Source organism: Lathyrus oleraceus, chromosome 2 (genome assembly GCF_024323335.1).
Source record: "Lathyrus oleraceus cultivar Zhongwan6 chromosome 2, CAAS_Psat_ZW6_1.0, whole genome shotgun sequence".
Lineage (NCBI taxonomy): Eukaryota > Viridiplantae > Streptophyta > Magnoliopsida > Fabales > Fabaceae > Lathyrus > Lathyrus oleraceus.
The window spans coordinates 274,795,998-274,810,393 of record NC_066580.1 but is presented as its reverse complement, the minus strand read 5'-3'; the positions used below and the strand labels follow the sequence as shown (position 1 = coordinate 274,810,393).

Here is a 14,396-nt window from a genome sequence, read left to right as displayed (position 1 = left end):
GTAAACCCAACCATCCCAGCTAATAATTTTGAACTTAAACCATCCCTGTTGCAACTAGTGCAACAAAGACAATTCGCGGGTCTCGCTACTGAGAACCCAAACCAACATTTAAAAAAATATTTCTTCAATTAGCAGACACTTTTAAAACCAATGGAGCTTCTCCTGAGGCAATACGTTTAAGATTATTTCCTTTTTCCCTCAGAGATAAAGCCCTATCATGGTTAGATTCCCTTCCACCCAATTCCATTACGACTTGGGATAACCTTAGAAGAGTTTTTCTTGCTAGATATTTTCCCCCGAGTAAGACCGCCGTTCTTCGAAACCATATAACTAGATTTACCCAAAACCAAGGAGAATCGTTGTTCGAAGCTTGGGAGAGATATACAGAGTTGTTACGAGCATGCCCACATCATGGTTTAGAAAATTGGTTAATCATCCAAACCTTCTATAATGGACTTCATTACAACACAAAGATGACCATCGATGCTGCCGCAGGTGGTGCTCTGATGAACAAACCTTATCCTAAAGCTAGTGCCCTCATCGAAGACATGGCTCAAAACCATCAATCATGGGGAATCGAATGAGCGACAATTGAGAAGAAGGAAGCCCAAGGAGGAGTGCATGAACTAAGCTTTATAGACATGATGCAAGCTAAAATGGAAGCATTAGCCCTTAAAGTCGAGCATATGTGCACAAACCCGAATACTGTAGCCGCAGTTTCGTCAGATTGTGAGATATGTGGAACCAAAGGACACCAATCCGCAGAATGCAGTCTATTAAACGAAACCCACTCTGAGCAAGTGAACTACACCCAATGGAACCCATATTCGAATACCTATAACCCTGGATGGAGGAATCACCCGAACTTCTCCTATAAAAACAATAACCCTATTCAAAATAATGCACCTCCAAGACCTAGTTATCAAGCCCCAAGATCAAATCAACCTATGCAACCTGTACCACCAAAGCCGAGCCTTGAGAAAATTATGGAATGTTTTATCACCGCTCAAACCCAACAAAACAAGGAGTTCATGAATCAAAACATTCATGTTAACGAATTGATTACTCAGTTAGAAACCAAGGTTGACCAAATAGTTACTCATACCAAGATGCTTGAAACCCAGATCTCTCAGGTAGCTTTAAACCAATCCCCTCAAACTACACCTGGAGGACATTTCCCTGGACAACCTCAACAAAATCCGAGAGAACAAGCCAATGCCATTACCCTACGAAGTGGGAACGCTTATGATGAGCCACCAAACCCTAGATTGAGTGAACCCGAAACTTCTAAGCAATGTACCAAGCCCCCAGACGAAGTAAAGGAATCAGAGGAATTTGAAAACCAGGAAGGTCGAGAAGAAGGAGAAGAACCTAAAGACAAAACTTACGTACCACCCCCGCCATATAAACCACCTATACCATATCCCCAAAGACTCAAACAAACCCAAATCAATAAACAGTATCAAAAATTTATTAAAGTTATAGAAAAACTTCATGTAGAAATCCCTTTCACAGAAGCCATCACCCAAATACCTTCTTATGCAAAGTTTCTCAAAAACATCCTTACCAACAAACGTAGACTTGACGATCCGAAGCCTTTGGAATGTAATGCTATTTCCGAGGACAAATTAGCAAAGAAAGATAAAGATCCTGGAAATTTCTCCATTCCTTGCCTTCTGGGTAATCATGTCATCGAAAAAGCTTTTCTAGACTTATGAGCTAGTGTGAGCCTAATGCCTTTAGCAGTTTGTGAGAGGTTAAACTTAGGAGAATTACAACCCACTAAGATGTCACTTCAGTTAGCCGATAGATCTGTTAAGTATCCGATAGGAATTTTAGAAGATGTTCCTGTTAGGATAGGTCAGTTATTTATCCCTACTGATTTTGTTGTCATGGACATCAAAGAGGACAATGATATACCAATCCTTCTAGGTAGACCATTCTTATCGACTGCAGGAGCCATAATAGATGTCAAGAAAGGAAAGTTGACATTTGAGGTTGGTAACGAGAAAATAGAATTTATACTTTCGAAATTTCTTATGGCACCTGTGATGGGAGACTCGTGTTATGCCTTAGATATCATTGATGAATATGTTAGAGAATTAGAACAAAAAGAAATTATAAAAACAATCAAGTTACCATCATGAGGGAAGATGATGACTTTAAGAAACCCTACATCGATGATAACCTTTACAAATGTTTATCCCTTACCCAAGATCCTATGCCATGCCCTAAGAAACCAACCTTAGAACTTAAGGAACTACCTAAGTACCTGAGATATGAGTTCCTCTATGAAAAGATGAACCGTCCAGTTATAGTTAGTGCTACCTTGAGCCAAAAGGAAACGAACCAACTTTTAGACATTTTACGAAGATATCCCTCAGCCTTAGGATATAATATCTCTGACCTGAAAGGTATAAGCCCATCCGTATGCATGCATCGGATTTCGCTAGAAGAAGATTCAAAACCCTCTAGGGAACATCAGAGAAGAATAAACCCTATAATGAGTGATGTTGTTAAAAAGGAAGTTCTTAAGTTACTTGAGGCAGGTATCATCTACCAGATCTCGGATAGTAAGTGGGTGAGCCCTGTGCATGTAGTACCTAAAAAGAGAGGCATCACAGTCGTGCAAAACGATAAAGGCGAACATGTAGCAAAACGTTTAGAAAGAGGATAACGGATGTGTATAGATTATAGAAGATTAAATAAAGCAACTAGGAAGGATCATTTCCCTTTACCATTTATAGACCAGATGTTGGAGCGTCTAGCCAGACACTCTTATTTCTGCTATCTAGATGGATACTCTGGATTCTTCCAAATACCCATCCACCCCGAAGATCAAGAAAAAACTACCTTTACACGCCCTTATGGAACTTTTGCCTACAGACGAATTCCGTTCGGCCTCTGTAATGCCCCAACTACTTTCCAATGCTGCATGATGTCAATCTTTGCAGATTACCTAGACGGTATCATGGAAGTGTTTATGGATGATTTCTCGGTTTGCGGATTTGATTTCCACAATTGTCTTGCTAACCTTGAGAAAATCCTGGAGAGATGCGTGGAGGTGAACGTCGTGCTAAACTGGGAAAAATGTCATTTCATGGTAACCGAAGGAATAGTTTTAGGACATATAGTTTCTGAAAAAGGTATAGAGGTAGATAAAGCTAAAATAGAAGTTATAGAAAACCTAAAACCCCCAAAAACCATCAGAGAAGTCCGAAGCTTTCTTGGACACGCTGGATTCTACCGGCGTTTCATTAAAGACTTCTCCAAAATAACTAAACCTTTAACCGAACTTTTAATGAAAGATGCTGAATTCATTTCCGATGAAAAATGTAATGACACATTTAATCTTTTAAAGCAAGCATTAGTATCTGCACCCATTATGAAACCACCTGATTGGTTGGAACCTTTCGAGATAATGTGCGATGCTAGTGATTATGCAGTTCGAGCCGTTCTAGGACAAAGGAAAGATAAAAAAATTACATGCCACTTATTATGCCAGTAGAACCCTAGATGCTGCCCAACTTAACTACGCAACAACTGAAAAAGAATTACTCGCTGTAGTTTTCGCTATAGACAAATTTAGATCTTATCTAGTAGGAGCAAAAAATATAGTTTACACCGATCATGCTGCCATTCGTTACCTATTAAGTAAAAAAGATGCCAAGCCCAGATTACTCCGATGGATTCTATTACTACAAGAGTTTGATTTAGACATAAGAGACAAAAAAGGCACTAAAAATGTAGTAGCCGATCACCTTTCAAGGTTAGAACATCTAAAACCAGAACTAGTACCCATAAATGATGATTTTGCCTATGATAGACTGATCGCTAGAGTAGAAACCATTGAAGATAATAACCTAGATCCTTATGAGCACCCTCAAAATTCCTTAGCAATAAGTAACGTACCCTGGTATGCAGATTTCGTTAATTACCTAGCTGCTGATATAGTACCCCCTGATCTTGATTACCACCGCAAGAAGAAATTCTTCCACGATGTGAGAAACTTCTATTGGGACGAACCGCTCCTTTTCAAAAGGGTTAAAGATGGCATTTTTCGCCATTTCGTTCCAGAAGAAGAGGTAAATAATATTATCGAGCATTGTCATTCAGCACCTTATGGTGGACATGCGAGCACATCTAAGACATACGCCAAGATTCTTCAAGCTGGCCTATTCTGGCCTACCATGTCGAGTGATGTCTATGCTTGCATTGTCAAATGTGATAGATGCCAACGCACTGGAAACATTTCAAGGCGTGATGAAATGCCTCTAAGAAACATTCAGGAAGTAGAACTCTTTGACGTATGGGGTATAGATTTCATGGGACCTTTTCCACCATCCTTAGGAAACAGGTATATCTTAGTAGCTGTAGACTATGTGTCTAAGTGGATTGAAGCTATAGCCGCACCCACAAACGACACTAGGGTAGTAATCAAACTATTTAAAAACTATATATTCCCTAGATTTGGAACACCACGTTTAGTCATAAGCGATGGAGGATCACACTTTATATCGAGAATATTTGACAAACTTTTAAGAAAATATGGAGTTAGACATAGAGTAGCAACACCATACCACCCACAGACTAGTGGCCAAGTAGAAGTATCTAATAGGGAGATAAAACAAATCCTAGAGAAAACTATTTCTATTTCTAGGAGAGACTGGTCTCAGAAGCTTCAAGAAGCATTATGGGCCTATAGAACCGCTTTCAAAACCCCTATAGGAACTACTCCTTATCGACTAGTTTATGGAAAATCCTGTGACTTACCTTTCGAATTAGAGCATAAGGCCTATTGGGCTATTAAAACATTGAATTTAGACTACCTAGCCGCTGGAGAAAAGCGTACCCTAGACATTCATAAATTAGAAGAACTTAGGCAATCTGCCTACGAGAATGCAAAAATATATAAATCGAGGAAAAAAGCCTATCACGACAAAAGAATAGTAAAGAAAAACCTCAATATAGGCGATCCTGTTCTCCTTTTTAACTCTAGGTTACGACTCTTCCCTGGAAAGCTACGTTCAAGATGGACTGGTCCTTTCGAAGTATCCAAGATTCTGAGATCCGGAGCCGTAGAAATCAAGAACGAAACCTGTAGTCCATTCATTGTAAATGGACAAAGACTGAAGCTCTACGAATGAGGAGACATTCCAGCATACTACTCGAGCCACACCCTGATTGATCCACCGATTCCTACTACTACAGGTGTATAAAATCTAATCATCAAGCTAATGACGTTAAACAAGCGCTGCGTGGGAGGCAACCCATGGTTTTTCTTTCATTTTACTTTTTCGCATTTATTTATTTTTATTTTATTTTATCATATTTTGCATTGAGACTAAGATTTGAATGGTTTGTATTTTCAGGATCACTTTCTTAACTTTTACAGGATGCAGGATTTCGATGACATGCACGTGGCCTATAGAGATAATGCTCAGAGGGAACGCTGCATTGCTTTGTATCAGCGCTCTATGGCACCCACACGTTATCTTGATCAGTAGTGTATGGAGGCACTGGGTATCGAGCCGAGTATCCGATTCCTTAGCCACCAGCTTCACAGGGATGAGTTTGCTGATGACTTGAGTAACACATATAGGAACCTGACTTTGGAGTTCCTGAGTTCATTCGACTATGACCCATATTCTGGACCAGATGGGTATGCTGCTTTCAGGCTTTTCGGGGTTGAGTACTCCTTCAGCCAGAAAGAGTTCGACGACTTATTGGGCTTCCAGATTACTCCTGATGCTATCCCGGAGACACCTATGGGATATTTCCTGGGTAAGGAGGTTGAGAAGTTTCAGAGTGATATCTCGGGTGGCGGAAGCCAGGATCCATCTATGCAGCTATCTCATGTCATACATAACCCAACCTTCAGATACTTTCAGATGATATTAGCACATTCCTTCCTGGGAAGGCCGGATGCAGAGACACTACTGAGTGAAGAGGAGAGCTTCCTGTTATTTTGTGCATCCCAGTCTCGCCCAGTCGCATGTGGGAACTTCTTGTTATACAGTCTCAGCGGTATCTCCAGATCTACCGAAGGAGTCATCCATGTTGGCGGAATCATCACGCAGATTGCTGTCGCCTTAGGTATCTGGCACTGAACTCGGTTGGGCGGATTACGATCCGATCCCCCACAACTACAGTTGGGTCCAATAAAAGGGTTTACACATATTTATGTGCCAGAAAACCCATGCTCAGATCATAATCACTAGCAGGCCACTCTACTATGAAGCATGTACGGATAACGGGCTTAATATGATTGTGCCTGAATGAAAAGGACACAAAAGAGATGAAGAGGCAGGCCTAGGTATTGTGGGATAATATGGGTTGGTTAATATAGGAATGAAGTTTATGTCCGTATTTGCGGATTAGTGTCATCATGATACCCTTAGTTCACTCAGTTAGTACCTATCACTGCATCCCAACTTGAACTTGGAATTTTTACCTGAAGCACTCGTTTACACAAATTTTCTTTTATGAGCTTTTTAATGTTTTGCTTGAGGACAAGCAAAGGTTTAAGTGTGGGAGAGTTTGATAACACTGAAATTTACCGTATTTTCGACTCCGATTTCACATGCACTCTAGATGTTTTATTGTTATTTTGTTGTGTTATTGCTATGTTTTCCTTTATTTTCAGGTTTTTACTTTAATCGGAGCCCCGATCGAGAAAAGGAGCGAAAAAGAGCCAAAAACCCTAAAATTCAGCATTTTGTACTTGTGGCCTACCCCATGGCTGGCGCCATAGACCCTGCCATGACGTGTCCAAGCTCAACTTCCCTCAACTTCCACGTTCCCCACTACTTCCACTAAGGCGCATCATTTTGTGCTTGTGGCGGGCGCCATGGCCTTGTGGCGGGCGCCACAAGAGGAAAGTTTTTCCCTCCCATTTTCAAGTTGAAGGGCATCCTTATCATTTCCATCTTTTTACTTGCTTATAAATAGAAACTCGAAATCACTTTTACAATCATCCAAACTTAGAGCAGAGGCAAACTCAGAGCAACTTTGTTTCACTTAGGCATATATTCAGTTTTATAAAGTGGTAATCGCTTCGCATTGGAGTGTTACCACAATTGTGTAATCGAGTCTGTGATAGAGTCTGTAATCGAGTTTGGAGCACTTTGGAAGGAAGTTAATCCTGCCGCCATTTTCATTTCCGCTTTGCAATTTATTCAACCCTCCGATTGGAGCAGGTTTTTATTACTTGTCTTTATCTTATTTATTTTCCCGCACTCGCTTTACTTTTATTTATTTCCTCGCACTCGCTTTAAATTATTTATTTCCGCACTCGCTTTACTTTTATTTATTTCCTCACACTCGCTTTACTTTTATTTATTTCCTCGCACTCGCTTTAAATTATTTATTTCCTCGCACTCGCTTTAAATTATTTATTTTCCGCACTCGCACTACTTTTATTTATTTCTCGCACTCCCACTACTTTTATTTATTTCTCGCACTCGCACTACTTTTATTTATTTCTTCGCACTCGCACTACTTTTATTTAAATTAATGCACTTTTACTTTACCATGTCTAACTAAATCTATAAGGTTAGAATGTAAGAATCGTAATTGAACCGATAATCCGTACAATTGTTCGTAGAAGCACTTAAGGGCTATTTTAACTTTCAACTTAAGTTTTCCCGCACTTCAATTCCGTTGGGTAAGATCGAAAGTCGTCCAACGTCTTTTTAAACTTAATTGTTTTTAACTATTTCAAAAACAGCGAAAGCGCTTTGTTTAGTTCATTAGGAGATTTTAACATTAAGAAGAAAAAATATTTTAAAACTATTTTCGAACGCGTTTATAAGTTTAGAGTCTGGTTCGTAAGAACCTCTTTTGGTTAAGAAATCCAGGTTATAATACTTTTCAACTTAGTCAAGATACTATATTTCTTAAAAATTGGTTTACTACTCTAACGCAATGCGCGCCTTTTTATAAGTGACAATAAGAGGGTTTGATTAGGGAGTACAACTCGGTTCTGAATACGCGAAAACGACAGTTCCTGTTAAATTAGTTCTTTTCAAAGTAGGAAACACTGCCCATAAGTAGCTCTACTAGCAAGTACTTGGATTATCAATTGATTATGTGAATTATATTCGACCATGTCTTTATTAATTATATTTTATTTCAATACTTTACTTTTCATTGCACACTCCAAAAACACCTATTTTAATTGCCTTTGATAAACACCATAACGACAGATAACGATAGATTGACACTTGGTCTCTGTGGATTCGACAATCTTTTATATTACTCTAACGCGTTCGTATACTTGCGAAACACCGCATCACAGTTAACCCTTCGGGAATCCCTAGACATTAGTGTTGATTCAATTCCTCGGTGAAGTGTTTGATCCTCAGGGGAATTTCTTGGTCCCCAACTGATCGAGGATTGTACCAGTGATTCAATTCTCTTTGCGACACCTCTGTATCCTTTGCGATTGTTTTGTCAGCATAATCATCATATATACATATACATATACATTCATATAATTTCATAATTTGCATATCCTGTATCTTCATATTTCATTAGTTTGAAATTCTCATTCTCTATTATGGCGGTACTTTATCCCCATACCAAATCTGGTGTTTGTCCTCCTTCAATTGTAGAGTGTCAGCCCCTTAAGTAGAAAGACTTTAACCTTTCTCTGTTTCCCCACTGAGTTTGTTTCCTCGTGGATGGTTGTTATTTCGGTTTCCTCTCCAGTAGATTTTCTGGATGGAATTACTCCCCTTGAGTTATGTCCTCATTGGGTTGAGTTTTGATTGACAATTTTCTTTCTAGCTCTTACCTAGATAGATGCTTTGGTCCCCTAAGAGCCTATTACCCAGTAAATGGTAATATTCTTCTTAGTTTGCAGTTTGTTACTTCTTGTCCAATACCCGAAAAAAGTACCCTTTTTCTCGGGAGGAAACCACAAACGGGCTCTGATCAGACAATTCCACCTAGGGAAACACTGCTGACGACTGAACCGGGGATTACCCGCAGACAACTACTGGGGATACCCTGCTGGTGACCATATCGGGGAGAAAAAGTGGGATCAAACCTGTTGAGAATGGTCGAGGAGCAAATTCTGTTGGAGATCAAAGTAGACAAGTCCACAAAAGGGGAAAGATACAAACCAACTTTGATGATAATTCTGCTCATGCCAGGGATTTCCTGTCCACTCTGGCGGAGAAATTTCTAACTCGAAGTGAGAAATTTCTAACACGATAACTGAGCGAGAATCTTTGACAGATGACAGTTGTAGAACAAAGTCTTGTCAGGATGCAATTACTTGCCAAATCCCTAATTTTTGCTTAGATTGCCCCAGGATGAGGTACTCAATCTAGCGGGATACATATTCATTTTCTATGTCTCTAATTTTTGCCTGGATCGCCCTTTCGGGTTTTCAATTCACCGAGACGCTCATTTTTAAAATAAAACCAATAGTGAAAATAACATAGAGCTACTTTTTGTTAGAAACATGAAACCTAATAGATGGATACATGGCAAAAGAGCTATGTTTGCTTTGAACATTATAGGATGGGTTGAAACACTCCAAATGCAGGTCTTTGAATTAAAATGGCATATACATATACTTATTACTTATCTACTTACTGTATGTTTTTATCATAGTAGCTTTCAAAACGTGACTATATTTACTACACCAAATCATCATTGAAAGAATCATTTATCCTTATTTCATACCTTTTTCAAAATAAATCAAATGTATGTGTTAAACACTAAGACAAGAGAATATGCAATTTTTTTTATGATTAATTTTATTGACTTAAATTGTAATGTATTGATATTTATGTTTTTTTAAATATGAAAAATTAAAATATAAAGTATTGATAACTAAATATATCGTTCAAAAAAATTACAATGAAAAAAAGAAATAAAGAAAATCACAGTTTTTATAGACAAAGAAGGGTTAAAGTTAGGAAAATTAAAACAAATTATGAAAATAACGTAGAGTTACTTATTGTATTTGTTTATCATTGTAGCCTTCTAAAGGTGACTATGTTTACAAATCATTATTGAAAGAATCATTTATACATATTTCATACCTTTTTTAAAAATAAAAAATCAAATATATTTGTTAAACACTAAAACAAGAGAACATGCAAAAAAATTATGAAAAAATTTATTGATTTAAATTGTAACGTATTGACATTTGAGTTTTTATTAATATAAAGTTTTTGAAATATAATGTATTGATATCCAAATAAGTTGTTTAAAAAAACAATTACAAGGAAAAAAAGAAATAAAGAAAATGACTCTTTTTATAGACAAAGATGTGTTAAAGTTATGGAAAATATTACAAATAGTGAAAATAACATAGAGCTACTTTTGTTAGACATCTGAAATCTAGGAGATGGATAAATGGCAAAAGAGTAAAATTTGCCTTGAACATTATAGGATGGGTTGAAACACTCGAAATGCATGTCTTTGAATTAAAATGACATATACATATACTTATTACTTATCTACTTAATGTATATTTTTTAATATAGTAGCTTTCTCAACGTGAGTATGTTTACTACACCGAATCATCATTGAAAGAATCATTTATCCTTATTTCATAACCTTTTAAAAAAACAAATATATGTGTTAAACACTGAACCAAGAGATTATGCAGATTTTTTAAGATTAATTTTATTTACTTAAATTAAATTGTATGTTTATATTTGAGTTTTTTTTTTAAATATGAAAATATAAAATATAATGTATTGATATAAAATATGTTGTTTAAAAAAGTAAAATAAAAAAAAGAAATAAATAAAATGACAATTTTTATAGACAAAGATGGGCAAAAGTTATGAAAAAGAAAATAAATTGTGAAAAAATAAATTATGATTAATTGTATTGGCTTAAGTTGTAATGTATTGATATTTGAGGATTTTATGAATAATTTTATGAATATGCAAATTGTATGTTGTTTAAAAAGATTACAATGAAAAAAAGAAATAAAGAAAATGACTCTTTTTATAGACAAAGATGGGTTAAAGTTATGAAAAATAAAACAAATAGTGAAAATAACACAGAGCTACTTTTGTTAGAAACATGAAACCTATTATATGGATACATGGAAAAAGAGCTAAGTTTGCTTTGAATATTATAGGATGGGTTGAAACACTCCAAATGCATGTCTTTGAATTAAAATGGCATATACATATACTTATTACTTATCTACTTATTGTACTTTTTTATCATAGTAGCTTTCTCAATGTGACTATGTTTACTACACCAAATCATCATTGAAAGAATCATTTATCCTTATTTCAAACCTTTTAAAAAAATCAAATATATGTGGTAAACACTAAAACAATAGAATATGCAGATTTTTCATCATTAATTTTATTGACTTAGAATGTAATGTATTGATATTTGAGTTTTTTGAAATATGAAAATCTAAAATATAATGTATTGATATCAAAATGTGTTGTTTTTAAAAAATTAAAATGAAGAAAATAAAGAAAGAAAATGACAGTTTTTATAGACAAAAATGGGTTAAAGTTATGGAAAATAAAACAAATTGTGAAAAAAAGGTAGAGTTACTTTTATTAGAAACATGAAATCTAGTAGATGGATACAAGGCATAATAGCTAAATTTGCTTTAACATTATATGATGGGTAGAAACACTCCAAGTGCAGATCTTTGAATTAAAATGACATATACATATACTTATTACTTAGCTACTTATTTTTTTGTTATCATTGTAGTCTTCTAAAGGTGACTATGTTTACAAATCATCATAGAAAGCATCATTTATACATATTTCATACCTTTTTTAAAAATAAAAAATCAAATATATGTGTTAAACACAATAGCAAGAGAATATGCAAATTATTTAAAAATAATTTTATTGATTTAAATTGTAATGATATTTGAGTTTTTTTAAATCTAATTTTCTTTTAATCTATTTGTTTTTAATATAATGTATTGATATCAAAATATGTTGTTTAAAAAAATTACAATGAAAAAAGAAAATAAAGAAAATGACCTTTTTATAGACAAAGATGGGTTAAAGTTTTGAAAAATAAAACCAATAGTGAAAATAACATAGAGCTACTTTTGTTAGAAACATGAAACCTAATAGATGGATACATGGCAAAAGAGCTATGTTTGCTTTGAACATTATAGGATGGGTTGAAACACTCCAAATGCAGGTCTTTGAATTAAAATGGCATATACATATACTTATTACTTATCTACTTACTGTATGTTTTTATCATAGTAGCTTTCAAAACGTGACTATATTTACTACACCAAATCATCATTGGAAGAATCATTTATCCTTATTTCATACCTTTTTCAAAATAAATCAAATGTATGTGTTAAACACTAAGACAAGAGAATATGCAGATTTTTTATGATTAATTTTATTGACTTAAATTGTAATGTATTGATATTTATGTTTTTTTAAATATGAAAAATTAAAATATAAAGTATTGATAACTAAATATATCGTTCAAAAAAATTACAATGAAAAAAAGAAATAAAGAAAATCACAGTTTTTATAGACAAAGAAGGGTTAAAGTTAGGAAAATTAAAACAAATTATGAAAATAACGTAGAGTTACTTATTGTATTTGTTTATCATTGTAGCCTTCTAAAGGTGACTATGTTTACAAATCATTATTGAAAGAATCATTTATACATATTTCATACCTTTTTTAAAAATAAAAAATCAAATATATTTGTTAAACACTAAAACAAGAGAACATGCAAAAAAATTATGAAAAAATTTATTGATTTAAATTGTAACGTATTGACATTTGAGTTTTTATTAATATAAAGTTTTTGAAATATAATGTATTGATATCCAAATAAGTTGTTTAAAAAAACAATTACAAGGAAAAAAAGAAATAAAGAAAATGACTCTTTTTATAGACAAAGATGTGTTAAAGTTATGGAAAATATTACAAATAGTGAAAATAACATAGAGCTACTTTTGTTAGACATCTGAAATCTAGGAGATGGATAAATGGCAAAAGAGTAAAATTTGCCTTGAACATTATAGGATGGGTTGAAACACTCGAAATGCATGTCTTTGAATTAAAATGACATATACATATACTTATTACTTATCTACTTAATGTATATTTTTTAATATAGTAGCTTTCTCAACGTGAGTATGTTTACTACACCGAATCATCATTGAAAGAATCATTTATCCTTATTTCATAACCTTTTAAAAAAACAAATATATGTGTTAAACACTGAACCAAGAGATTATGCAGATTTTTTAAGATTAATTTTATTTACTTAAATTGTAATGTATTTATATTTGAGTTTTTTTTTTAAATATGAAAATATAAAATATAATGTATTGATATAAAATATGTTGTTTAAAAAAAGTAAAATAAAAAAAGAAAAGCAAAAGTTATGAAAAAGAAAATAAATTGTGAAAAAATAAATTATGATTAATTGTATTGGCTTAAGTTGTAATGTATTGATATTTGAGGATTTTATGAATAATTTTATGAATATGCAAATTGTATGTTGTTTAAAAAGATTACAATGAAAAAAAAGAAATAAAGAAAATGACTCTTTTTATAGACAAAGATGGGTTAAAGTTATGAAAAATAAAACAAATAGTGAAAATAACACAGAGCTACTTTTGTTAGAAACATGAAACCTATTATATGGATACATGGAAAAAGAGCTAAGTTTGCTTTGAATATTATAGGATGGGTTGAAACACTCCAAATGCATGTCTTTGAATTAAAATGGCATATACATATACTTATTACTTATCTACTTATTGTACTTTTTTATCATAGTAGCTTTCTCAATGTGACTATGTTTACTACACCAAATCATCATTGAAAGAATCATTTATCCTTATTTCAAACCTTTTAAAAAAATCAAATATATGTGGTAAACACTAAAACAATAGAATATGCAGATTTTTCATCATTAATTTTATTGACTTAGAATGTAATGTATTGATATTTGAGTTTTTGAAATATGAAAATCTAAAATATAATGTATTGATATCAAAATGTGTTGTTTTTAAAAAATTAAAATGAAGAAAATAAAGAAAGAAAATGACAGTTTTTATAGACAAAAATGGGTTAAAGTTATGGAAAATAAAACAAATTGTGAAAAAAAGGTAGAGTTACTTTTATTAGAAACATGAAATCTAGTAGATGGATACAAGGCATAATAGCTAAATTTGCTTTAACATTATATGATGGGTAGAAACACTCCAAGTGCAGATCTTTGAATTAAAATGACATATACATATACTTATTACTTAGCTACTTATTTTATTTGTTATCATTGTAGTCTTCTAAAGGTGACTATGTTTACAAATCATCATAGAAAGCATCATTTATACATATTTCATACCTTTTTTAAAAATAAAAAATCAAATATATGTGTTAAACACAATAGCA

General features: G+C 33.7%; 1 non-coding gene across 1 annotated transcript; it reads right to left on the bottom strand.

Moving 5' to 3' along the window:
- Positions 1 to 311: 311 nt before the first annotated feature.
- LOC127124187 (small nucleolar RNA R71) lies at positions 312 to 418 on the bottom strand. The gene has a single exon (XR_007803813.1). It is a non-coding gene; the product is annotated as a small nucleolar RNA R71 (small nucleolar RNA).
- Positions 419 to 14,396: the final 13,978 nt, after the last annotated feature.